This window comes from Mirounga leonina, unplaced genomic scaffold (genome assembly GCF_011800145.1).
Source record: "Mirounga leonina isolate KUSES-001 unplaced genomic scaffold, KU_Mleo_1.0 Mir_91, whole genome shotgun sequence".
Classification (NCBI taxonomy): Eukaryota; Metazoa; Chordata; class Mammalia; order Carnivora; family Phocidae; genus Mirounga; species Mirounga leonina.
The window spans coordinates 35086390-35112946 of record NW_023270839.1 but is presented as its reverse complement, the minus strand read 5'-3'; the positions used below and the strand labels follow the sequence as shown (position 1 = coordinate 35112946).

The 26557-nt window shown below is 39.9% G+C and overlaps 1 long non-coding RNA gene across 5 annotated transcripts in view; it reads left to right on the top strand.

Annotated features, from left to right (window-relative positions):
- The first annotated feature begins 8851 nt into the window (after positions 1 to 8851).
- Positions 8852 to 26557, top strand: part of LOC118003095 — a 307841-nt gene continuing 290135 nt past the window's right edge. For 3 of the 5 annotated variants that reach the window (XR_004677268.1, XR_004677267.1, XR_004677266.1), the window contains exons 1-3: positions 8852 to 12104; positions 18812 to 18875; positions 19177 to 20599. This is a non-coding gene — a long non-coding RNA (uncharacterized LOC118003095). The remainder of the gene's footprint in view (positions 12105 to 18811; positions 18876 to 19176; positions 20600 to 26557) is intronic. The other 2 variants (XR_004677269.1, XR_004677270.1) reach the window with 2 other exon arrangements.

Here is a 26557-nt window from a genome sequence, read left to right as displayed (position 1 = left end):
ATTTGTGCTAAAGTGACCCACCTAGAGGCACCAAGCAACTTAGTTTTAGAGATACATTTGCTGTTGCAGTATACTAACACCAGCCTTTAACTGAGCACGTATTATTTTTATTTTTTATTATTTGTCAGATGTTGTTCTAGCTTCTTCACATATTATCTCATTGAATTTCACAATCCTAGGAAGTAGGTCTTACTGTCTTCATTTTTTTAGATGAGGAAATTGAAGCTTAAGTCATCAGGCAAATATGTGGCTAGTCAGGGGAGGAGTTAGATTGTGGTGAATGATTAGAAGTAGGCTAGCCTGGGGCGCCTGGGTGGCTCAGTTGGTTGAGCGACTACCTTCGGCTCAGGTCATGATCCTGGAGTCCCGGGATCGAGTCCCGCATCGGGCTCCCTGCTCGTCAGGGAGTCTGCTTCTCCCTCTGACCCTCCTCCCTCTCATGTACTCTCTGTCTCTCTCATTCTCTCTCTCTCAAATAAATAAATAAAATCTTAAAAAAAAAAAAAAAAAAGAAGTAGGCTAGCCTGGTAGGCTTCCTGGATGCAGCAAATTTGAAGCATAGTTTTAGAGAAACAGAAGGGCAGGGGCAATTGTGTAAAGGTTTGCTGTAGGATTTGGAAAGTGAAATGAGTTCAACTTCCTCTTATTATTCATACTGCCCAATTCTCCAGGTCTTTCCTGCCACCTGACTTGCCTCCTTCTGATTTGTTCAGAAGGATGAGCTAGGCAGGGAGTCAGCTTGCAGGGGCCAAATATGTCACTGTCCTTTGTGCATTGAACTTAATTTCATGGAAACTGCTGGAGGCTTGGATCCAGGAGTCCTTGGCTCCACTCACCTCTGTCCCCAAGTTATTTTGGAACCTTGGGTTGTCCCTGCTCTGGGCTCAGTTGTTTCCTCTGCAGATTGAGAGTGTTGATCTCACAGGGTCCTTCCACTTGTGAAATATCCTGGATTGCAGTATCCTCAAAGGCAGGAGCTAACATCTAACAGTGAGGGAGTAATGCTTTCTCAGGAATGTCAGAACATGAGGCATTAGATCCTGGGTCCACAGGAAAGTGAGGTGTCCTGTAAATGAATTTCCCAAATAGCTGAGGCTGGCATTTTTAAACACATAAACTTTGTTGTACATACGTAACTGCAGACATAAATCTTTTCTAAGTTTTTTTGTGATTTTTATTTCTTATTAAACAGAGCATATCAAATATCAGTGATCTTTTCATTTATAATCCAGCCCATTTTTGCACTGTGAAGTTCACAGATGTATTTATTGAGTTATGTGAAGTTGCTTTCCCTTGCACTAAATAGCTCCTGGATATCATTTTCAAGAAATCTTAAATCTGATTTCTGAGGTTTTTCAGTCTCTATCATATCATATATTACCTCTTGCCATTGTCTTTGTGGTGTTGCTATTAACTTCTTGCATGTCTGAGTTTCTGGCTTCAAACATGCTCTGAGATAGGAAATCAGATTACCTTCTTTGTTTGGATATAAGAATAAGTAGGATTAGATGGGCGCCTGGGTGGCTGAGTCGTTAAGCGTCTCCCTTTGGCTCAGGTCATGATCCTGGGGTCCTGGGATCGAGTCCCACATCGGGCTCCCTGCTCGGCAGGAAGCCTGCCTCTCCCTCTCCCACTCCCCCTGCTTGTGTTCCTGCTCTAGCTATCTCTCTCTCTGTCAAATAAATAAATAAAATCTTAAAAAAAAAAAAAAAGAATAAGTAGGATTAGAAGGGAGCACGTGGTTATCCTGTAAATAAAGTGAGCTTTGGAGAAGAACTTTTGAATGTCCACTTCAGTTATTTTTAGCTTGTTTTGGGGTTCTCAGCCATGTTACAGGTAATCAAGAATGACTTAAAAGCAAACTTGAGATTAGGGACGTTTTTTCAGTTTGGTATATAAATGCCAAATAGCTCTGTAGTTTATTCCTTTTCCCACAGGCCAATGTCCCAGTCAGCTAAGGAATTGTAATTCTTTTAATCTTTTTTTATATTCTCTGTTCTTTTTGTCAGACCTCTTGTGATTTTAAAGTTGTGAATTTCCACCCTCAACATCTCTCAGCTTCTGGGTTACACAAAAATAAACGTGCTACTCTGTGGACAAATGTCTGCAAAGAAAAGAAGAGTGTCCTCCTTTGTAACAACAGTGCCTGAGACTGCAAGTGCTGAATTCTGTGGGTTCCTCGTCTTCTTGCCTTGTTAATTGCTAACTGATTTCATCATCCTCAGCTTCTGTAACCTTTGGGTCATCTTCAAGCCCAAGAACACAGTATACATCTCATTTCCAAACTCAATTCTTCCCTGAATGACATGGGGAGACTCTGTAAACAGGTTGAGTTGTATCATTTATATTCATTAGTACTAATTATTATGTACATGCAGCCAGAGGCTGAAACACATCTTTTATAAATGGAAAGAGAGCATAAATAAATGGCTACTTCTGCATATTATGTTGACTATGGTTTCTCTTCCCTTTATTTCCAGGCTGCTATGATACCATGTTCCACCTTCCCCCCATAAGGGAACTTGTTCAGTATTTCTTGTGTCTGATTTCTTTTTGATAGGAGGGCAAGGAAGGATAGGACATAATCACTGATCCTCTCATTTGTGGTCTGTTACCCTTTCCCCCCTTTCTTTTGGTCTCATTATTTTATGTTACCAATACTTTGCATGCCATCAGAATTATGTTGGAAGGGGACCTGATGAATTCTACTTCCTTGATCACAGTCCTCAATGTTGATGAGGGTGAATCTGGCCCATCACTGCCTGAGTGGCACTAAAGTCAGAGTTTTTTCAACATGCACATGGTGGCTGGGCCACCAGTAGCAACAAGGGTTAGCAGCCCTTCCCACCTGATTGGCAGATGGCAGTTCAGTTTTTTCTACTTTGCAAAGATGTGGTCAGCAAAGGAACAGCATGCCAGAAAGAAAGGGGTCAGCTTTTCGGTCCACTCCTTTTAAAAGGTTGCCAGCCTCTAATCTAATCCAGTGGTTTATTTACTGCTCCTGTCACCTTTCCAAAGTGCTGTGAACTCAAAGAGTTTGTGTTTGCATCTCAGAGGGCTTCTCTTCACCTTGGAGTTGGTCTCTTATTTCCACTTTCATTTCTGTTCAACTTGAATAGTTGAGAACAAAAGTCTGATGTGCTACTTTCATTATACAGATATCACTATGGCTCAATATGAAATGTGGAAAAAAAGTGTTAAAATATATGAATCCCCTGCTCATTCCTTGAAAAGTCATTGACTGGTAATAGCATCAAATTATTATGTTAGTTTGCTTTCAGTTTCTTGGTCCAATTGTAATTTCAAAATTGAAAGTTCCATTTGTCCCCCCAGTGAACCAGTGAACCAGTTTTTAGAACTTGTATCTTAAACTGTGGAAGCACTAAATTTTGAGGATATCTACATTAGAGGCAGTTCTGTCATGCAAACTGAGGCCCAAACAGAAAATGGGAGATTCTCAGCTAATTCCTCAGAGTAAGTTAAAAGATGCATCTGTATTTAAAATGGTAAAATCAATAGAACAAAAATACATCTAAGGGTCATCTAAAGCAATGGTGAGTTTTAAAAAAGCTATTAAAAAGTACTTAATCGTGTCTTTTTAGGTTTATCTATATTTATAAAGAGCGATTTTTCAATTAACATACATTGGTGTAATTTGTTGAACCTGTCGATGGAGGTTAGGGATGATTTATCCTCCTACTTTCTTTGCACATGCAAGCATTAGTCCAAGAAGTTTATGATTTGGAGAAGATAGATAAGTCAACCTGGGCAGAGTGCCAAGCACAGGTTATATGGATTATGCTGAGAGCCAAGATTGAGGGAGAGCCTGGATAAGAGATGGTACCAGAGCAGGGTGACCCAAACTCAGGCTGGCAGTTCAGGATTTTGGGACAGGTCATGACATGCAGGAACCTAAAAACCCATATTTGTTCTAGCTTTATTGTTGACAAGCTATGGATTCTTGAACTTGGACATCAGGTCCTTTCTAGGCCTAAGTTTTTCACTTTACAACATGGGAATAACAAAATCTGCTTTATGTTGACTGTGAAAAGGCAATGAGACCCAGAAATAGAATTGTTTTTAGAATCAACAGCGCCTACTGATCAGAAAGTGCAGCATATTGGCTTGGACTTTTTGCCAAACCAGTTTCCCTAGTCATTTTTTAGATAGTATAATGTGAAATATAAAAGTAAAAAACTATGGGTAACACTATGTTGTATCACCATTCAAATTTAAGTCTCATAATGATAAGGGTAAATTATATAGCAGTAGCACAGATAGGGTTTGTTGGGGTCTGAGGGATAAAATTCATTGTACAGTATCTACTTTATTGTGGAAACAAAAACAAACTAACAAATTTCCAAAAGTTTTTATTTTTACTGCTTGCCAATTTCTTCAATTATCCTCACACTCGAAAACTGTCATAGAGATCAACAGCTTGAGCTAACTACAGGTCAGACGTATATTTGTTCAAATACAATAGGCTGCATCTTGATTTTTTAAACTATCAGAGAATGTGAGTTTTGCAGAGTCCACTGAGGAGGTAACAGTGTTGCATTCTACCATTTGCTCTGGTGGTTTGTAAGTTCTTGCTGGTGCTAGTAAGAGGCTCTGAATTTTGAGACCTTTGTGGTTCTTTTTCTTTTTCTTTTTTTTTTAAAGATTTTTATTTATTTATTTGACAGAGAGAGAGATAGCGAGAGCAGGAACAGAAGCAGGGGGAGTGGGAGAGGGAGAAGCAGTCTTCCCGCAGAGCAGGGAGCCCGATGTGGGGCTCGATCCCAGGACCCCGGGATCATGACCTGAGCGGAAGGCAGACGCTTAACGACTGAGCCACCCAGGCGCCCCTTTGTGGTTCTTTTTCCCAGCAACCATTTTTATTTCCCTTTCTTCAACCAAATTCCATTGAAAATCTAGCACATTTTCCAAGTAACTGCTTTGCTGGTAGTATAGCCGCTGTATTAAAGTGACCGTTTCAAGTTGGCTAACATGAGCACTGAATAAACACATATTGATATTATAGAACAAAATAATATATTAGCACATTGCTCATTTGTGCTCCAATAGTCACCCTGATACTATTTGTCATGTGGGGAGTGACAAACACAATTACACCCAAGTGCTAATAGAGTGGAAGGGCAAAACTGCCTGACCTCGGCATCCCGGGTCGATTTAAATGTTTGATGTCTCATTGAATTAGTATCACAGTGTGAAAGACAAAGCTCAAACTAATGGAAATGAGCCTGGACATGCAATACTGCTGATTGGGCTGACATAATTAGAATAATATTCCACGCAGAGCTAATAACAAGCCAAAGAAATAAATAACCAAGAGATAACCTAATTGCTGCATGCTAAAACGTTCTTTTGAATATGCTAAGGTTAGCATTTTCTATTTACTTATAAAGCACACTGATGAGCTTAAAAGAAAAACGTAGTAAGCATAGTGGAAGGGCTGGACACCAAAATACACTGCCCCCTGGAGGGCCCAGCCCCTCCCTGACACCTGGTGACTGCCACCAGTAAACATTGTTTGCAGGCCTACTCCATGTCAAAGCACGTGTCTGGGAGAGGGAGATGGTGACAATGTGAACCAGACATATACTTTGCCTCCAGGAGCTTATGGCCCCATGGGAGTGATGAGACGAGTATAAAAACAGAGTGGGAGGAGGTCAGTGTGAGAAGATGGATGGAGGAGGGTTAAGGAAATCCCGCTGTGGGAGACTTCACTTTCAGCAGATGTGCAGATTCTCTAGCCTGAAGACTCGAATAGAAAGTACAGTAATTTACTGGGGTTGTACTCTGGTTTCTTAACCTGATACCTGAGGAAGATGCCAATTCATCATAGATTCCAGTATCCCAAGGAGGAAAGGCAATATTGGGATTGGTGTGGTAAATCTTTGCTTATGCTTGAGGAGTACTAATAAAAATCCCTTCCATTTGTGTTGATTTTTATAGTTTTCACAGTAGTTTCATCTACACTGTTGCGCTCAGTTCCTACAAGTTCTAAGGCAAAGAGGCATGCTCTATTTACCTTATTCTAAGTGTCCAAAGGGAAATGATGAGGTGCAGGAAAACTCTCAAAAGTAGACTTCTCTGGCCTCATGGAAATGAGAGCTCACATTTATTTTGGTTCATTGTTGTATCCCCAGTGCTGTAGAATGCTGCCTGGTACATAAGAGGTGCTGAATAAATATTTGTTGAATGAATGCTTATGTACTTTACCTTGGTTATCTCATTTAAACCTCCCAGAAATCCGGAGGTGGAACTATCAACAACTGCATTTGACACATGAGGAAATCAGAGCTCAGATAGGTCAAGTGACTTGCCCCAGGTCAAGCTAAAAATTGGTGTGGCCACTTACGACCCAGAGCATGTGGTAGCTGTGAGTGTAGATTCTTCTGAGGAATTTGGTTATGAAAGGAAAGAGGGAAAACAGATTATAGGTTGAGCTGGAGACATGGCCTTGAGATGGGGATGCTATGAATAGATTTCTAAGTAGGGGGAAAGCAACTGTGGCGAAGAAACTGTTGAGTCTCATAGACTGTGAGAAGCAGAACTAGTGAATTTACTGCCTTTAACAAACAGGAAACCTGAGACTAAAAAACCAAGTGACCACACAACTAGCAAGTGGCAAAATAGGAATTAACGTTAGGAATCCTGAGGCTTGTTCACCATTTCAGCATTATTTGCATATCCTTGGCTTGTATACCATCAAGTTTCAAGTTATATTTTCATAATATCTTCACACCAAGTAGTAGGCAACATGGAATAATGAAAAGAAGACAAGTCTAAGGATTAAGAATTATGTGTGTCCTTGTCTCAGCTTTGCCACTGATTGGCTGTGTGACCTTAGGTAAATCTCTTCAGCTTTCTGGGCCAATCTCTTCCCATCTCTTCTAAAATCGTAATGACCTATGGAATATTTTTGAATTATCGACTATTTCAAATGATCCCAATCCAGCTCCTTGTGATTATAAAGGTTATCAGGAGTTGTTTCTGTGAAATCTTCCAAATTCCTTAACAGGTTTTCATACTTTTTTGGTCTGTGGTCCACCATAACTGAATCACCTAAACCACTGTTTTTATAATTAAGATATCCCTTAAGACACCTTGCCAAAGGAAAGAGGTAAAATGGCATAGACTTTTGTGAGAACGTGATGGAATAATATGTAGGTTTGTGAAATATTGGATGAAAATTGTTCATGCCCAATTATAGGTGTCACCCACTCACTGATTTTTTACTTTTTTTTTTTTTTCACAAAGCCTTTGAGTATCTAGTGTGAGGCACGTGTGGTGTCATTTATCTGCACAGATGTTGTAAGAGGTCAGCCATCCTGTGACTTCCTGGTAGGTTATAGACATTATTTTAATAACTGTGGCCCAAGGTGAGACATGATAGAGATGTTCTTTAAATTCCCATGGTAAAATTTGCTTCATGTAAAAGAAGATGATGTGGAAGAGGAGGAGGAGGATGATAAAGATTTTTTTATAAGATTGACATGGGCTCTTAATATTTCGGTTCATTAAATCTTTTATTAAATAATGGAAACAGCTAAGCGGTTGAGTTCTAGTTGAGTTCTAGTGTAATGGAAGCAGTTGAGTTCTAGTATAATGGAAGCAGTTGAGTTCTAGTGTAATGGAAGCAGTTGAGTTCTAGTGTAATGGAACTTGAAATGGTGAGCTCATTTATGTTTGATTTCAAGATATAAGTGTATACTTATGAGGTCCATGTAGACTTAACTACAGTCTAGTCCTCGAAGGGAAAAGAACTTCAGGGATTCCATATCTACACAGGCATTTTTTTTATTAAAGCAATATCAAAATGTTCAAGATGGGGTGTTTTCTCCTGTGTTTATAATTATCGACATTGTGTTAGTTCAAACTTCATCATTTCTCACCTGGATTTTGCTGATAGCTTCCTAATCAGTTTCTCTTTCTTGTCTATGTAATTTCCAAGGGATATTCCTGAAAAGGCAGCCCATGTGTGCAGTTGCTTAGCTTCATATCGCTTAGAGGCTGCCATTGTTCTCAGGATCAGTCTAACTTTAGATGAGCAGCAGTGCCGGTGTGGAGGTCTGGACTAGGTTCAGCACCCTTCACTATTATCTCTTAATTCTTCCCCTCTGCATCCTTTGCTGTAACTTTATAAAACTGCCTGGAATTTCCTGAGTAAACTCTTCTCTCCTCCCCATCCCAGGTTTGTGTCTGTACTGTTCCCCTGTCAAGAAAGCTCTTCCTTTTCTTTCCTCCCTGACTTACTCCTCCTGGGTCCTTCAAGACTCAGCCCAAGAGTCACTTTCTCCAAGAAGATGCACCAGGTCTCAGCTCTTTCTGAGTCCCTCTCTAAAGGAACCAGAACTTTTGATTGATTGTTATAGGTCTGTCTTTCCCATGAGATTCAAGGGCATGTGCAGACAGCAGGCTCTAGAGTTAGGTAACAGAAGGTCAGCTCCTCCATTTGCTAGATGTGTCCTCAGGTAAGTTCCTTAACCACTCTGTGCTGCAGTTTCCTCATCTGTGAAACAGGGATAATAATAGTACCTATTTCTTAGGGATATTGTGAGGATTGCACATACACATTTCAGATTTTATTTGTTTATTTGAGAGAGAGAGAACACAAGCCAGGGGTGGGAGCAGCAGAGGCAGAGGGAGAAGCAGATTCCCCGCTGAGCAGGGAGCCCAATGCAGGGCTCAATCCCAGGACCCTGGGATCATGACCTGAGCCGAAGGCAGACGCTCAAGTGACTGAGTCACCCAGGCGTCCCACAATTCTTTTTTTTTTTTTAAGGTTTTATTTATTTATTTGACAGAGAGAACACAAGCAGGGGGAGTGGGAGAGGGAGAAGCAGGCTCCCCGCTGAGCAGGGAGCCCAATGTGAGGCTTGATCCCGACGTTTAACTGACTGCACCACCTGGGTGCCCCAACACATATACAGTTCTTGAAACAATGCCTGACAAATAACATGCTATCTAAGTATTAGCTATTAATTAGTGGTAGTAGTGGTAGTAATAGATGTAAACTCATTTAGAACAGTGCCAGGCATGTAGTAACTATTAAATTAATTGTTAGTGATGATGATGATTAGCTTCACAAGGCAAGTTGACTTGGGAGCCTTGCAGTAAAGGGTAAGGCCTCAGAATATAGAGGTTTGGGGTGTCATTGAGATATGTCATTAGGAGGTTGAATGGTGACTCCTACACTGAAGGAGGCAATTATTCCCTGCATTCCTGGCTCAGATGCCTAGAATCTCAGCTCAGGATAGGTTACTGCAGCTTTGCTATTGCCCTGGAGATACTTCTTGGCAAGCAGCATAGTTCGAGATATGCATAAGATGGCAGGAACAAATGTGGTTCATGGCTGACTCATTGACCTTGGCAGTGACTGAGAAAGTCAATATTTAAAAAGCAATTTTTCCCCCTCTGGTAAGAAGTGATACTGGTGTTGGAAGGTGGGGAGGGGAGCAACATATACTGAATGAAACCTGCTCTTTGGGTTGTGGCAGATCTTCTCAGTGTAAAATCGCTCAATGAATTAAACCCGAGGACTGCCTATTTCCCATGTTGTTCTGGGGTTCACGGAACAGTTCTAGAACCTGGGATGTCTAAATACATGACCTTCAAAATAGGAAAGGCTTGCCTGGAGTTCCTTTGCCTCTTTACAGATGAAGTTGTTTTTGTTTTTGTTTTCTTGCCATAGCTTTCATGATCTCTCGTTAAAAGGATGATGATAAATGTCACTTTTGTGTGTGTAGGTATGTGCACATTCCTTGGAAGGAGAGGTAGGCCTACACAGGAAAGTACATTATTTCATTTCATTGAGGGTTAAAGGCTTTAGTTCAGTTTTTTACCAGTTGATTCTGAGATAGAGCAATGCTGACCCAGCAATGGCCACATGTGTTAGCAAAGGTATTTCTTTGCATTTGGTTTGCTGATCAGTTACCTAAAGAGGTATATTCAAAAGAAGGAGCAGAAAGCCAAGTGTGGGAAATGCAACAGCCAGTTGCCACTCACAGTATAATCCAACCAGTAATGAAAAGCAGTACTACTTACTGTACTTAGTCCTTCAACCAGATCGGTCATATACTTAATGTACTTGTGGGGTCAGCCATTTTTGGTAGCCAAAGCTAAAGGAGGACACCCACTCATTTGCAAGTTAAGCCTCTGAGTGGCCTGAAGAATTCTTCCCAAGAGTTATTACAAAGGGATTTTCAGAACTCAAAGCATGCCCACACATTTCGAAATAAACCAAATACTGAAACAGCTCTCTTAATTCATTCTGGCTAAGATCATCAGACCAAACAAAACAGTGAATTTATTAGACTTCTTGTGTGACATGTGTGTTTAGAAACTTTATTGTGGAGGCTGGAAATATATCTGGGAAGGTATCATTTGATCTTTGAGTCACTGAGGTATTGAAAAGATGCTGAACCAATAGCAGGGAACGAGTGGCAAAAAAGGATGAGAAAATAATTAATTCTAATATTCTGACCTAGCATTCATCCATACAGGACTTCCAGTAGCCACAAAGGAAGCCGTGCCTCTGTTTTATTCGGTATGAGAGTTATAATTTTAGTGCTTTCTGCTTTTGCTATACAATCCATTATTTTTATTGTTCAACTGCTTTTATGGAGAGCTTCTTGTGTGCAGAGCACTACCTACTGTGTGTAAGAGAAGACAGTATGCCCAGCATATGTGCAGTGTATAAGGTGACCCCTTATTGTGTAGCCCAACATTTCACTTTTTCATATTGTTTCTTAATTGGAACAGACTTGGGAGGGGTAACAGAACCCTTACTTACTACATTTTACTCTAATTGTGAAATTATAGAAGAAATATAAAAAGGTTAATGTGGAAGCATGAGAAATTTGAAATCTCTTGGTAAACTAATTTCCATTGACTGTTCTTAAGAAGGAATGGGTAGGCTACCAACTTTTAATTTGAGGCTAAGGAATATATTTTGGGAATGGGCCATTGGAAATAGCATCATCACCACAAATTAAACAAAGCTATTTTATATATCCAAGCTTGGTTTACCATCTTCCTCAGAATTTTCTGGCTGACAGAGATCAGAGCTGATAAGTCATGTTAACTAAGTCATGTTAAACTAGTGTCAACTGATGCTGAAAATATGAGCCATCTATAATTGTCTTCTTCATATGATGGAGATTTCTTGAATGATCAGGAGATGGGATTCTTACTGTTTTGATACCAAAATATATTACTGAGTCACAAAGAATAGTGAGATTGAAGCAAAAGACACTAGGAAATTCTGTTCAGGATCAGGCACATCAGAATTTTCTAGGGCTTGAATCTGTCATTACGGACATTGATTCTGATAAATTTGGAAATTTTGTAAGCTAGAGATTTCTACTGTTAGAATGCAGAATACACCAGCTTTTACATTATGGAATGGAAATTCTCCTATTGGCCATATTGCATAGAGGGCATGAATAAAATAATATGAGTAACCACCCCAGTGTTGTTGCCATTTATGTTTTACATGAAACATGAAACTAAAACACATCCCCATTGTGTGCTGGCTTCTCTGCCTAGAGCTGACACTCAGCTCTTAATAACAGTGCTTTACATTGTTGGACACTTATTATGTGTCAGTCACTGTTATGAATTTTACAAGCATTACCTCACTGAATCTTCTTAATAGACTTAAGTGGCAGTTACCATTATCATCTTCATTTTGCTGAGGAGAACCCTAAGACCCACAAGGTCAGCCAGACAGTAAGTGGCAGAGCTGATTTTAAACCCAGGTCCATCTGAGTTCCAAGTGACTGTTCTTAGTTTGAACACAGAACACATATGTCAGGAGTCCTATGCAAGTCCCAAGATGTACTACCATTCCCATGGAATTCCATGGTTAATCTGAGTATACATGTTATTGGCCAGTGGCCCTTCTTGCAGGTCAGCTGTTTACTCTCAAAGCCTGGAAAGTGTATATGTTGGGATCTGATTTGCCTTGACCCCATATCTCTTCTCTCCCCATGCTTGGAGTCCTTTGTCATTCCCTGCTTCTACCTTTGGGGACAGTCCTGAACGGAGGAGGTGAGCATGGACTCCTGCTTCAACCCAGCATCAGCCAGCACTAGGTTAGTCTGCCCCACCCTGGTGCTTGGACCAATCTTATTGCCAAGGCCTTACCTTGTCCCATGGTTTGGGTAAATGGGTGCCTGCTCTGTAATGGGCCCCTTGTACTTACTCAGGGACCTTTAGACCATCACTGGCACACTGATGTGCTCTGCCTGCCTGTCAGGGCATACTCCATCCTGCTTTCTATTGCTAAGGCTTACCTGGACTCCCCTCTGTTTCCTATGATTATCCTTTCATTCTAGCTTCTGCCTTTCTGATGGCACCATTCTCACGGTTTGTCTTTTACTCCCTACTGCCTGCCCATGGGCACAGCAGGCTTTCAGCTTCAGCTCTTTTAGTGTCCACTTTCTGTTGGTAAGTCACCATTTACCATTCTGTGTCCAGCCACCCTACTGAACAGTAAGAGTTATGGATACCACATAAATGATAGTAATGATTAACCACCATGCTATTTCCATCCCCAACCACAGTGTTTAGCATTTGGTGGGCATTATTATTAAATAGTTACTGAACGTCTGAAATATATAGTGCCATACATTGTTTGCTTGACGCTTGCTAGTTTTATATAATTTATCTCATTTTATTTTATCTCTTTAAATTAAAGTGTAGTTTATATATATTAAAATGCATAAATCTGAAGTGTACAATTTGATGAATTTTGACATCTGTGAAACCAATACTTGAATTAAGATATACACAGAACTTTTATCACCCCAAACATTTCTCTTGTGTCCTTCACAGTCAATCCCTGAATTCTTCCCAAAAGCAACCACAGTTCTGATTTCTTTAGGTGTGGTTTGGTTTTGCCTATTATTGAACATTATGTACGACTAAATGTGTGTGTGTTCCTGGTTGATGAGGGATGGAGTGCGACTGTTAGTCAAAGAAGTCTTCATAGAGGGAGGAAACAGGAACTATAATTATCTAAGAAGATTTAGAGTACAGTTTCTGGAGAGAGGCAGCTTAGGTTAAAATCTCAGCCACTGACTAGCTATGTAATTTGGGGAAGTTACATGATCTCTCTAAGCCTCAATTTTCTCATCTAAAAAATAGAGATTCTGGGAGTGACCTCATGGTGTTGTTTGGAGGGTTATACCAGGAATGTATGTGAAATTCTTAGGTCATGCCTGGCATGTAATACAGTAAATGTTAAATAGCTCCTTCTCCTCTTTCTGGTTAAATGAGATGGTTTGTCTGTCAGACATAGTACTAGGAGCTCTCTGTGATCACGTTTAGAACTTATACCAACACTGAACAGTCAGAGCTATCATACCCGTTTTACAGTTGATAAGCTGAGGACTAGAGAGGTGAGTTATCCAACATCACAAGGTAATCAATGGCAGACTCCAAAATCCAAGTGACATCTGTGAAATTCTAAGTCCAGTCTTTCCCTACTTTGACACTTGACCTCTCAAGAGGCCTCTTAAGCGTTGCTTCCAAGGAGTTGTAAGGCATGATATGACAGAAAGGAATAACGATTAACAATAGAAATTGCTAGTAATTGGGCTTGCTGGATGGCAGGTATTTTGCCAGACCCTTTCCATGCAGCTTCATTGATCTTGGCCGGAAGCCTCCAAGGTGAACACATCATAAACCCTCTTCTGTAGAATAGGAAACTGGGACACAGGTTGGGTAAGTGAGTCTTCCAGTGTTACCCAGCTGATAGGGGCAGATCCAGGAATTTTGTATGTGAGGAAATGGGGAGTGCTCTCATGATATGATAGATTTGGATGGACACTAGAGATGAAAAACTTGGTTAAGGGCCGATTCCAGTATTCAGAGAAATGATTGGTATGCATAATTGTGAGGATGCACACAATGAAATGAGACAACTGGCCACCAAGTCCAAAGTAACCCCCCCTTTTTTAAACAGATTTGCTATGATAGTCAGCATGCATGAATTCCATTCTGCCATTTACTGGCTGTATAGCCTTGTACAAATTACATTATTTCTTAGAGTTCCCTCACTGGTTAAAACATGTGGACAAAATATGCCTGTTCCTCAGAATTGTTAGGTAATTAAATTAACCACTATATGTAATGTGTATGTCATCCTGCAGAATACCTGGCAGGCCCTCCATAGGTGATGGCTATGATTATGACATCACCCCCATCTTGGAAAGCACAGAGGAGAAAGAGGAGTTGGGATAAATTACAACTTATCAACAGAGAGCTATGCCTACCACTGGAAATGGCAGAATGTTGGAGAGGAGGAATGTTTTAAGGGGGTTCAGATTGGGCAAGGGTGGGAAGAAGATCATGGGTTTCATTTTGGATACAGAAGAGTGTTAGAACTAATAGTTGGAAGTAGAGATTGGAGAAACTTATTTGTGGACATGTAGCAATCAAATCCATGTGAATGGATGGGTTATTTGCAGGAATAAGTTAAAGAAAGTGAGATAGAAAGCACAGGGCTGAGTAGCATCTGGTCAGTAGTAAGTAGTGGATTATGTGTGGGGGTGTGTGTGCATGTGCATGCGTGTGTGGGTGTGCATGTGTGTGTGCGCGCGCGTGTGCGCATAAGGGCAAAGTAGGGAGTTGTGTTTCTTATAATAATTACTGTGGAACAAGCACTGGCACTTCAGATCAAGGACATTTTCCCCTATCTAATAGCTTCAAATAATTGCTACAGAACAGGCGAACAAAGTAAGATAAATTTTGCATTTAGCATATGTGGAAATATTATGAATAGTTGCAGACTCAGTTCACTTTGATGCCCTTTGACAATCTGATAATTTTTGCAAAGATGTACTTAAAATGCTGTTTCATGCAAAGTTCAGATATTTTTCCCTTGTTTAAAAAATACACAACATCATTAATTTGCAGGCCTGTATATTAATTTTGCTGAGAGCACCGTTTATTTCTTCCTTCCACTTTGTTTAAAGTCAGTTGTTGACAACTCTCAAGCGTGTCAAACTCTCATCGCCAATAATTGCTTAAGGACCCCTAACTTCTACAAATGTTGGTTCCAGCTCCAAACCCCATGCTAGCCCTGGAAGAAAAAAAAAGAGAGGGGGAAGAAAGAACTTCTTCTGATGAATTTTTGATTTTCCTTCTTAACAAAGAAATGTCTGAGATTCAAAGCAATAGCTTAAAGTGATATTATAAAATAGAATATGGAGTGCACTGTTGTGAATGACTCTTTGCTTTTAATGTGGGGCTGAAAAATTGTCAGTGCCTTTTTTGATTAGATGGGATTTTTTTTTTTTTGTTCTTGATCTAAGAATTGAGGAGAAAAACATGCTACTTGCATTTGAATATGGCATGAGCAGAGCTGTAACGTATTGGAGATAAAGTAATAGCAGCGATGCCTTAAGGCAGCACCTGTATCTCCGGGTCAGTGCCATCTCTCTTTAGATCGCCGCTGCGCCACTCTTTCTGTGGCTGCTTTATTAGGCCTAATTAGGCGGGCTGTCACTTTTATTGGTGATGGGAAAGGAAGATAAGTAGATCACTTGTGTCATCTATCTCTATCCGGACGTGTCTAAAAAGTCTAAAGTGATTGCTGTAGGCCACAAATATATACCACAAGAGAGAGAGGGAGCAGAAAAAAAAATAACACCCAGAACTGTAATAAAAAAAAAAAAAGGAACAAAAACCTCTAGAAATGCCTTACCTTTGGCACTGCTGTGTATAATTTCAAACCCACAGAGAAGAGCTTGTGAAACATCCTGGAAGCCCTTTTGTTCTGAGGGAGAAGGTTGTCTAACGGATTTTATGAGAGCTGAATGGAGTGGGGTAGGGGAAAATGCTTCCTACTTAGGAGTCTAGCAATGGGTTCTCAAGAAAAAGTTGGTTGTAACAAGAATCCCACATCGGGGCACCTGGGTGGCTCAGATGGTTAAGCGTCTGCCTTCAGCTCAGGTCATGATCCCAGGGTCCTGGGATTGAGCCCCACATCGGGCTCCTGGCTCAGCGAGGAGCTTGCTTCTCCCTCTCCCTCTGCCTCTCTCCCCTGCTCATGCTTTCTCTCTCTCTCTCTGTATCTCTGTGTCTCAAATGAATAAATAAGATCTTTAAAAAAATAAAAAAAAGAATAAAAAAAAAAAAGAATCCCACATATGGTATTGCTGAGCAGTAGAGTCACAGTAGAGAAGAATTCCGGAGCTGTGATTTGTGTGTGTTGTGTGTGTGTGTGACTATGGCACGAGCAGAGCTGTAACGTATTGGAGATAAAACAATAGCAGTGATGCCTTAAGGCAGCACCTGTATCTCCGGTTACACTGGTTATACTGGTGATTGTGACAGTGGCTGGGAAGGGGTTTCTTGAAAGTTTTAGTAATTGGATTCTATACGGAAACAAATAATTCCTCTCGTTTGCCTGTAAAAATAGTGCCAATAAAGATAAATAGCCCAAAGGACTTTGGTAATATTCTCTTCAGCTACGGTCAGCTGCCTGAGGCTTTCAGAATATGGCTTCATTTCTTCTCAGAAGGATGCCTTACTTAACTGGGCATTTCTGATAAGGACCAAAAAACCCAGTTTTTTCCAAATATTAGCTCTATGCTGTCTCACCTATCTGGTTGTGGGGTAAACTCTGGTTACTGGACCTTGATTATGGTCTGGTGATTATGGTTTTGAATTCAATCCCTTTGTCCAATCACATCTCCTTAGTGAGGTGATAAATTATACACTGAAGCCATATTTTGTACTTTTCTTCTATCCACTCCATGCCTAGGACTGTGCTAGGTATGTACCAAGAGCTTGAAAAATAGTGGTTTCATTGGTTTCTTAATTCCTGTGACTGACTGGATTTTTCAGTGTCAAAGGAGAACTTTAATTTGTTCTTTCATATGGAAAATGACAACCCTCGTAAAATAATTTAAAAAATAATTATGAAGTATCTCTCAGTGACACTTACACAATACCAAGATGTTTGGGCCAACTCAGTCTGAATTTTTGTTCATGCCTTTGATGTTTATTATATACATTATCAAAAATATAGATTGATGGGTAGAATTTATTCTTGAGAAGTCTGTAGTTTACACTTGCTCTTCTGGGAAGACAGAAAGTATTATAATTAGGAAACTGCATGGGAAAGGCAAGGTCATGTCAACGACCTTGCGAGTCAGTATGTTGGTAGACTTCATCATTTTTTTATATTGCTTTAATCCATTTACATAAAATAACTGTAATTTGTAGCACCTACTGTGTATCAGACACTTGGCTAAAAGTGCTCTACATACATTATTTCATTTTAGTTTGATCAAAGCCTCTAAAGTAGCCATTACCCATTTTATAGATGAGAAAACTGAGGCTGTGAGCAATCGAGTAATTTTCCCAAGTCCACATAGTGAGTGAATAAAAGAGCTGGAATTCAAGTTCATGTCTGTTTGATTGCACAGTCTGCACTCTTAACTCCTGTTAGGCTCAGTCTCCTGCTTCTGCATGTCGCTCATGAGAATGTTTTACCTTTTTTTTTTTTTTTTTAAAGATTTTATTTATTTATTTATTTATTTGACAGAGACAGCGAGAGAGGGAACACAAGCTGGGGGAGTGGGAGAGGGAGAAGCAGGCTTCCCGCTGAGCAGGGAGCCCGATGTGAGGCTCGATCCCAGGACCCCGGGATCATGACCTGAGCTGAAGGCAGACGCTTAACAGTTGAGCCACCCAGGCACCCCATGTTTTGCCTTTTTGAGAACAAAAAAAAATATCAACTCATGGACTAATGGAATTTTAAGTTAGAGGCAACTTTTATCACTGATTTTGTTGAGTTGATTGAGTAGCCTTAGAATATAATAATTGGACTTAGGAACAATTTTTATTTTGATCTTTGACTTTGAACATTAAGCACCACTTGTAAATAATTTGGATTCATTTTGTCTGAAATAAATGGTGCAGCCATCAGATTATGGAAACATATGTCACCTGAGGCTGAAAGGCTATCCCTAAGCAGAGATAGGACTTTAAGGGCACCTCTAAGAGCTTGATTGACCAAGATATTGCCTCCCTTCATCCTATCAGTTTATTGTATAAATAAGAATTTTAAAGCATTAATAGAATGATTGCTGTATGCTGTGCAGGTCTATATATTATTTAATCCTTTCAACACCTCTGAGATTGGGACATTAATACTCTTCTTTTTTAAACAGGTAACAGAAGTTCTCAAACCCAGTCTCTGTTCTTTCCACTTTTCTTTATTGCTTTCTAGGAAAAGGTCTTCTGATGGGCATAAAGAAAATGTTGCATTACCTGAAATTTCAGGGAAGTTATGGTAGTGGGGGTACACTTTTGACAATAGAAATGTTGGAACAGGACTGTGGTTGTCTGGAAAAAGGGAGCTTCCCATTTGAGAGTGATGAGATGAGGATGAGAGTGGAAGGACTTAGGCATATTTGGGTCACCTTACAGTCTTGCTGGTATCAGTTTTTTCAGTTGGTACAATGTATGATCTGTACCCAGTAAGGTCTTTTTTTATGAGCTCTTTTCTAGATCCAAGCTGATCTGTCTTCTTATTCTATCCATTTCTAATGAGTCAGCATAGTCTGATGCAGAGCTGGTAAACATCTGACATACCACCACTCTCCTTTCCTGGTGTCATGACATACGTTGCCAATTTGTCACAGTATCTAGCTTTCCAAGGCCAGACTCAATATCAGAATCTAAACATAGTGCTTCACATAGTTATTACCAATTGGCATACAACTTGAGACTTATTTGTCAACCCTGAGTTAATGGGGTTAATGCTAATTCTTCTCTCTTCTAGCCATTTGCAGGAACTGAGGCAAGATTCGTCTTTCTGAGGCTCAGCCACCATCCATAAAGAAGAGGTATTATCTAATCCATGAACTCCAAATTCATGGAAGTATCAAATAAGATTTATAATAAAAATAAGAAATCTCATTTTCAATGTAAGGAGATATTATTTTTACTGAAATTGACTGTTTTGATAAAACCATAGTGCATTAGTCCAATCACCCAAAGGAGTATCTGTTGGTTTTGCTCCTTGCTTCACTCTTGTACAACCAACCAGTCTCCAAATCCTGTTGATTTTGCCTTTTATTTTATTTATTTATTTACTTTGCTTTTTGCCTTTTAAATAGCTCTTGAATTTTCCCCCTTTCTACTCAGGCACACTGGTATGGAGTCTGTGCCCTCATTATGGGCCTTTTAGGTAAGTGGCCTTTCTGTCACTCGTCCCCTAGCTTCTACTCTATTCTCTACTGCTCGATGCCAGAATGACTTCTTCAGACAAGTCATGTTCCTCTCTTTATACTCCCCATGGGTCTTCCACATTCACTATAATAAAACCTAAACTCCCTCATCTGGCACATGTGGCCCTTTACTTCCCTACTCTTTCCATTTGCCTTGCTCTGCTCATCATTCTCTCAGTCCCCAGAGTCGTTATGACACTGTGTCTTTCCTCAGGTTTTGCCATCTGCAAGTGCCATTCACTGTCCTTCTCCACTTGGCAAACTCCGACTTCACCTCTCAATTCAGTGTTGCTTGGCTGGGCCTCTGGAAGAGTTGTATTGAAGAGAAACATTTCTGCAGATGGCTTGGGATGGGCTACCCACCTGTGTCTACCCACCTGGGTCTGGTAGTGGCATCCTCTGCAACTAGGAATTGAGCCATGGGACAAAAGGACTCCCAAAATGGAGGCAGGTGGCCATCTCTAGTTCTAAATACTCACAGACCAGTGGTGTGGTTTCCTCAGGTAAAGATGCTCAAGTCTTTACTCTAAGAAGAGTACTTAGGGCCTGGAGTAAGGAGAAAGGGAGGGAACCTAACTAGTTGTGTAGTTTTAAAATTTTGGCAAAATCCTTGCCTGCCCTATTCAATGAAAAACGTCATCTTTTGTGCACACCTCAGACTCTGGGAGCATGACAGGACTTCTGCTCTCTGTGGCTGCCCAAACACCCCAGCAAGTGCTTGAGGGTTACTCCCTCCCCTTCTTCCTCCTTTTCCTCTACTTCTGTATCTTCCTCATTCCCTATAATTAGCAATAATTATAATGACATTTTTAAATTTACAGAACACTTTCACATACATCATTTCGCCTGCAAAACAACCTTGTGAGGTACATTGCTATTATATATCAATTTTAGGGATGAATAAATTGACATCCAGAGAAGTTCAATTATTTGTTTAAAATCACATAGTTGGTAGGTTATGGAGTTAGGATTTAAACTAGGTCTTCAGCTCTAAATCTCAGAGTTGTGTTGTTTGTTTTTATGAAGTATTGTGACATTGATATTTAATTTGGAACTGTGTTTCAATTTGTAGCATCTTTCTTGGTATTAAAAATTGCTGTTTTACAAACTCTCTTCAAGCATCTTGCTTTGATTGCTTTAGATAAAAAGCCGTTTTATGTGCCTGCATGATATCCTGTACCATAACTTGCCATTGTACTTCCTCCTTGTCTTACAGATCTCTCTTTGTGTTGGTCTCCCAAGGACTGTGAGCAACTGCAGAGCAGGGTTTATCACACATCATGCCTGATTTATCACATATCATCAGGCCCAAGCACACAGGCCTGGTGCAGAATAACCATGTGAGAAAAGTTTATTAAATGAATGAATGATTAATGATAAAAACTAACATTTATTGAATGCTTAGTATTACTAGCCACTTTGCTTTCTCTTTCTATACATTAACTCCTTCAGTTTCAGTTAATTACCACAAAAATCCTATGAGGCGTGTACTATTATGATTCCCATTTTATAGGTTAAGTAACTTGCTAAGGGTCATCCCGCAACTAGTGAATGGTAGAGCCAAGATGTGAGCCCAGGGCGTATCCTGCACACTCTCCCTGAGGCTCTGCTACCTATCTAGTGAATGAGTATCATCTGCTTCAAGGGATGTGATGAGAGGGAGGTGCTTTGACATCATTTCTGAGTCCCAACTCTGCCTTTAACCAGCTGAGAAGCTTTGAGTAAGGCACTTAACTTCTGTGTGTCTCGATTTCCTCATCTGTAAACCAGGTGATAATGTGTGCTTCACAGGTAGGTTGGTTGTGAGGATCAAACTCTGTGATGGCTAGGATGTTTTATAATTCTAAACAACTCTCTAGATATTTTGTCAGTGATATTATTGCTGTAGTTGTCACAAGGCTGACAATAGTCCCTGCTGGTGAGCCACAGGTCTCCTGTGTGTTTTGCTCAAGGCTGGCCCTCTAGGAGGCTCCCCAGCACTGCGTTGAGTCCAGCAGGGAGCCAGTGCCCCTGGACTCATCAGTTAGCTGTGGAGGGGTGTTTCTAATTATTCTTTAGCCCCAGGGTGAGCCAACACATTCATCTTTATCTTCTCGAAAGAAAAAAAAAAATTCTCTTTTGACCTTTGGGTGAAGTAATCAGAATTCTTGACATTTTTTTTGTCTTTTGCAAGAAAAGTAGCTTAGCCATACCCTTTCCTCCGATTCCTCAACTCCATTCTTTATTTATGTCTTTTTCTTTTCTTTTGTTGTTCACTGACAACATAGAACAGAGATGAGAAGCTCATATAACAACTTGAGAATCAGTTCTTTTGTGAACTACCTTTTCAGTATCCTTCTGGACAGTAGGATTTTTCTGGCTTCTTGCCTAGTATAAAGGTTAAGCTTGTGAGCTGTGGGGTCAGATTTGCCTGGGTTCAAATCCCAGCTCTACAGCTTTGCTATTGTATAGAGCTCGATAAGCTTCTTAGTTCCACTAAGCCTCAGTTTCCACATCCATAAAAAGGGGGTAGTAGCAACAATAGCTCTATCATGGGTTTCTTGTGAAACCTAAATGAGCTAATGCTTGTAAGACATTCACAACCATGTCTAGTGAATCATAAATACTCAAAATTCTTTAAAAAGTACTTCATTGTTTTAAATTCTACCACATAGATAAACCTAAGCTGCTGATCACAATATTGAATACTGTGAAATAATTTCAAAAGAGGGACAATAAAATTTCATTAGGCTACTTTTTGGATGAGGCCCAAGCCTCTGACTGAACAGAGAGAAATTGACTACTCTTTGCTTTTATACATAAAATCCTAAGCATTTGGGTATTTCAAAACAGTTGTGTAAGTTAATAAAAACACTCACTTTATTTTAGCATTATCCAGCATGTAGAATCAGCTCTGGGGCTTTGGTTGGGTGAGCCAACCAAAATGACTGCAGACCACTGCAGTCATTCAGGTTCTTAAGCTCAGGGTTACGATGCCCTGATGTGTAGTGGTCAGTTGTGAGGGATGACCCAAAGAATTGATCATTATTGATAAGGTAAAGTTGTGAATATTTTCAAAAAATTTATTACTTTTGCAAATTATAGAGTAGATTCAAGGCTATTTCGAACTCTCTTGTATTCTGGGAGGTGTCGTGAGTGGGTGAGGCAGGCAGAGTTATAGCTAGCTCCCTGAGACCTGGAAGTACTTTCAGCATATGTGAAGCCTGGGAATTCTTGTGGTGCTTTACTTCCCCATGAAATTTTTTGGGATATTTGAATCTGCATATATGTTCAAGTTCTGCATGTTAATTATCACTTGCCATGTGTTTCACAGTGCAGAAAACTTGAGAATTGCTGGGTCAGTATGATCTCCCACATAATTTTGGAGGATTTTTTACAGCAGTTGTTTTTAAACTGCATTCCTTAGAGCCCAGTGGTGTTGCCTGCAGAGCCTTGGGGGTAAAAACAAAGTGAGTAAATGGAGTTCTAGGTTCTCCATCTTTTACTTCAACCAGAGCAGTGCTGTTTTCATTTGTGTTATATTTTGGGATTTCACATGAGGTTTTGAGAAAAATACACTACATTTTTTCTTGAAAATGTTAATAGCATCCACGAAAGATAGTCTTTCAGCCTCTGTTTGAGTGCCTCTACCTCATAAGTTACCCTGTTCATTTCACTACTGTATACCTCTGCTGGGGAAGTTCTCATGAAGGCCCTGAATCTGCCTCATTATAGTATTTACCGCTGATCCTAGTTTTGTCTCCTGACAAAACATAGAACAGGTTTGCTTCTTTTACTGCTCAGCAGCACGTGACTGTAAACACTTTTAGAATTAATGCTTCTGAAAAGTGGCCCAAAGGGCCATTTTTAGTTTTCCTGAGGGCGTGGATTAGGGTACTATTGGAGGATGGTTATAGAGCCAGTTATCTGCTAGGAAGCCACCTATCATCCACATCTTTATCTTCCACCTCTTCATCATTTCCCACTCATTATTATGCAAGCAACAATTCTCCTGAAATGATGAAGAAAAAAATTCTCATTTCCTCATGGAAAGTGGTCCTAAAAAACACTAATTCCTATTGCTGTTGATGAAGAAGAAAAAGCAATCACATCTTACTAAGTGATGGTGAAGAGTTATAGTAGGCCTACTCAGGAATTTTACAACTCTATATGTTTAATGTGATTGTGGGAATATTTGTGTTAACCTGAAATTATAGTTACAGTAAAACATCTTCTCTTAATGGTCAATAAGAGAGCAAGGAGAACTCATTATATTAGCTTTTCCGTTATTCAGAAAATAATTGTATTAATGATTTTCTGAATTTCCATATAATCATATAAACACTAGTTTTACTCCTTAAATTAAAAAAGCCACCTTGAAAATGTTCAAATACTATTGTTCTAAATTAATGGCTTCTTTGTCTAATTAGTAAGCATTATTGTTGCAATATGTTTATACTCACACAGCACACCAGAGGCCGCACAAGCCACTCCTGTGTACAAGCAAGCATGAAAAGAACGGAAAGCAGAGTTCCAGAACAGTTCCATTCTTTTACATTAAAAAAAAAAAAAAAAAATTTCATGGCTAATTTCCTAATTTCCACTTGCTTGGCAGTTCTCCGTCCTAAAACACTGCAAAAAATAGGGTTGTTGATGGGCTCTCCCCCCACCCCCCATCCTCCTTTAAAAGCCCTGTCACAAAACAGGATTGTGTTGTAGCCCCTATTTGAATATTGAGCAGGCTAACTTTGCTTTTGCTCCTGCCAGATCTCTTCAGGCGGGGAGAACAGGCCACCTCCCGGCAGAGGACAGTACTCACTGCCCACTGCGGGTGATATAACCTATTTTGAAGCCCATTTTAAAGAGAGATTCTGTATTTTAATGGTCAGTTAGTAGCTGGCTACCAACCGTCTGTGCTTTCCGCCTGGGGACAGGAATGCCAGGCTTATTAAATATTGAGAAGTTGTTCATTACTATGGGGATCTGTGACAACAGCCTATCTGCATATTGAGAAAACAGCAAATTTACATTCTTCAGAATAGCTGTTCCAGTTCTGGGGAAGGACTAATGTTTGTCTGGCTAAAGATGCATAAAAATGCAAACTCTATCTTGGAGATTTGCTTTGTTGCTTTTTCATTTTCCTTGAAAGTGGAAGTTTCAAAAACCAAACTTGCTTATGGAGAGAGAATTAAAAGCAAACAAACAAACCTTTTGAAAAATCTAGATATCTAATACTGGCTCTTTTTTTTGAGAAAGCGCCAGATGTTTGAAATACTAACTTACGTGTTGGGACATTATAAGAAAATGCATTTAATTAAATATGGCATCCAAGGAACTGAAAAATTTGGTAGGATGTAGGTAAGTTGTAGGGGATAAAGTAATGAGATATTAGCTCTTTCCTTGAAGTCTTAATAATTGGAAAGCCATAATCACCCAGGGCTCAGTCAATGCCAGCTGCAAATTAGCAACCCAAGAACATGCAACCCATTTTGTCTTCAACAAGAGACTGTATACATGAATGTAGTTGCTAATTACCAATTAAATGCCAAAATCTCATGAAGACTATTACAGAGGGTTAGGCTGGTGGTCCAGCCAGCCCATTATTCAGTTTCTGACCATAATCTGAATTGATTGCCCAAAAAGAAGTCCCTGAAAATGTCTGGGATGTAAACTAGGTATGTATAACTTTCCTTCATGATCAGCTATGGCTCTATCACTAATGAGTTTCTATAAACCCTTGCCAACTCTATTTACAGTTTAAAACAGTGATTCTGTGGTTCAGTATGAGAGAGGACTAGTGCCATCTTCTGTTGACTCTCATCAGTCTGCATTGTGACCAGACACTTCTACTGCACTGTTTAGCACGGTGTGTACGTGTGTTTATAAATGAGAACAGTGAGGTTGTTGATCACAGGGATAATCCCTGGTGCATTGTGAACCATGTCCTTGTGTTTACTCCTTCTTCCCCACTCCTTCTGATTCTTCTCTTCCTTTGGCTATAGCATATTTGAGAGTCTTTCTTTTTCGGATACACTGAATCAGAGACATAGCATCCACAACATCATTCTTAGATATTAGAGGTGTCCTCTGATCATCCCTAACCTTTGCTTGTTAGAACAGTCATTGAGAACTAAACTCTTTCTGGAATTTGCCTTTCATGTTTTTCAGTGGATGCGTGGTATATTTCACATGCTTTTCCATCTATGACATTCGTCTTATTCTCTAGCTAATAACTCTCAGTTTGTTACCCCATTTTGCTGCTTTTGAAGAATATATTGATTAAGAGCTTGGTTTGACCATCTCAATATGAATCTTTTCTCCACAACTTATTAATTCTGGAAACCTAAGCAAGCAAATCACTTTTCTGTGTCTCAGTTTTTCAGGTGTGCATTGAAGACAATAATAATATCAGCCATACGGGATTGTTATGAGGATTAAATAATATCAAGTGCTTAGTGTCAATGCCTAACACATCATAAATGCTTAATACATGTTAGCCATTATTACTATCATTACGAATTCAACAACACCATCCAATGCTAATTGAGCATCTTTTCTGAATAGGCACTGAGGATAAAGAGATAGTAAAACATAGGCATTATCTTGGAATAAGCACAGAGTCTAGTGGCAGAAATAGACAAGCAATTGTAATGCAATGGATAAAGTACTTTTGTAATGGCATATTTACTGATTCTTATTTGGCTCTTAAAACAATTCTGTGAAGATGTTAACCCCATTTTCAGATGAGGAATCTGGAGCCCAAGGAAGTAAGTTGAAGAGCCTGTAGTCATGGGGCAGAGACAACAAATTTCTCTCTTAAACCTCTTGCTTCCAATATTACCTCTTGCTTTGTGCACCAGGCCAACCTGCCTCATGGCCCTACATTCTCCTATTGTTGCTGGTAATTTTGCATGAACATTCCTGCCTCTGTTTGACATTGTAACTTTCCATGTATTATGGTATCTGTTGTTTCTATTTGGGACCATGGTACTGTGGAAAGAGCACTGGGCAAAGGGGTCAAGGTTACTACTGTAAGCATATTTCACGTCTTTTATATTGCATAAGTGCTTAACTGGTGGCCTCACCTCTCTGGACCCAAGTTCCTCAGTTTAATGAAGGATTTGATAAGCACAGTGGTTTTTAGAAGGCAGGTTCTGGGGTGGTGCCTCAGTTGCCAGCTTGGGGAGTGAGATCCACCCCTTTGTTAAAGGGTTCTGCTTTTACAACTGTGTTGGTACATTAGTGTTTCATGAAAGATTGTGTTTGAAGAAAAGGATTCTGCTGCTGCAAATAGTTTGAAACCCTGTGGACAAAATTAC